This window comes from Fukomys damarensis, unplaced genomic scaffold (assembly GCF_012274545.1).
Source record: "Fukomys damarensis isolate Sample0158 unplaced genomic scaffold, DMR_v1.0_HiC HiC_scaffold_9, whole genome shotgun sequence".
Taxonomy (NCBI): domain Eukaryota; kingdom Metazoa; phylum Chordata; class Mammalia; order Rodentia; family Bathyergidae; genus Fukomys; species Fukomys damarensis.
The window spans coordinates 15,830,907-15,832,740 of NW_022900921.1; positions in this window are offsets into that span (position 1 = coordinate 15,830,907).

Genomic DNA, 1,834 nt, shown 5'->3' on the forward strand with positions numbered 1-1,834 from the left:
TAAAGTATCTTTTATTTCTGAAAGTAGAATTTGAGCAGCACATCACAGTCCCCTCTTCACATCTTATAATAAAATGTCCACTGAGCAACTTTAGTTATGGGGACTGTGGGAGTTATGGGGCCTTACTGTTATGGATAAAGGACAATCTTACCCTCAAGGTATTTCTCACCTCCTCTTGCAAAGATTTGTTGATTATTATGATATTCGTGGTAGATTTACATGTTCTCCTTGTGTTAACTAATTTAACCCACTCAGTCACATGAGATACCTTGAAGTCTTTTCATTTTTATTTCAGATGGGGGAACTGAGACACATGGTGGTGAAGTTCATAGAGGGCTGTCCTCAGAATCCTGGTAGGCAAAATCTATACTACTGAAATATCATTTCTGTGATATAAAATACATTGTTCATATTCCTGTATTTGGGCTATCACATTTGGTTACATATATGTGTCTATCTATATAGACATACATGTATTTCTATAGTTACATATATATAACTTTAAAGTCACACTGTCCAATTATGATAACCACTAGCCACATAAGTCTTTTGAGCATTTGAAGTGTGGAAAATCCAAACTGAGATATGCTGTTAAGTATAAATAAACACTGAATGACAAAGACTCTCTGTGGAACAAAGAATGTAAAAAAAGAGAAATCATCCGTTTTTTGTTTGTGTTAATTGCCTACTGAAAAAATAATAATATTTTGAACATATTGGTACAAAAGAAATATATGTACATATATATGTATATTTGTGGTGCTGGGGACTGAAGAGAACAAAAGCAGTCCACCAAAAAATCACATTTCCAACTCAGGGCCCAAAAGTATATTTTAAAAATTAATTTCAGGAGTATTTATATTTTCATATGGCTACTAGAAAATTTAAAATTATATATGACTTTCATTTTATTTTTATTGAACAGCACTGCTTTAAGTATCTGAAATTCTTTCACTGGGGATATATTTTTCTTTTTTAAATGCAGAGAAAATCCTTATTTAGTTTGGTATTGGGATCAGGTTCTTTTGATATGCTTCATTTAATTTGTATTTATTAATAGGGATTCCATCCATTGAATAGCCACTACTTTCTGGTTGTTTAGTGATTGTTGAAAACTAGTTAGAGGCAGCCTGAGTGAGATGAATTAAAGTTCTATTGTTGTAGGGGAACAAGGTCATCAACTTGAAATTAATCAACGGATTTCAAATCACCAGGAAGGGATATTTTACCCTCAGCTTTACAGTTTCAGCATGTAAATTGCTGTTTAGAGGAGAGCCTGTACAATCAATCCAGTCTTTCTCCCTTCAGAAATTAAAAGCAATTTATTTTTATTTTTGGCAAATCCCTGAAAGTGCTTATACGTCCAACTCCATCTCCCTGACACCACCTGTGTTGCATGTTTTTTAGACCATTGAGGAAAGAGGTTGGAAATCAGTTGTTTTTGGTCCCATAAGATTTGGAGGCGACTCCTCTGGTCCCTGTTGGGGAGCCCATCTGTCCCCACCTAACACATTTTACTTCAAATGAGTCAAACTCCAAAACTAAACTTGGCCAAAGTAGCACGTATCATGTGGACTCCACCCAAAACCATGGAAATCATCCCCGGATCACACCAAACTTGGCCCCCACACTGGGCACAGATTTTCCAATCTGGTCCTGGAGTTTGCCAGAAGGCAGGAAGACCACAGAGATGTGTGGGATGCATCTGGCTTTTATCCCAACTTCTGTGGTTAGTGAAGCCTGTCTAATCTGTGATTGGGTAGTAAAACAGCCCTGCACTTGACAGACACAAAACCACCTTGAAGGATCATTTTCTCTAGTCCCCCACAGAAAT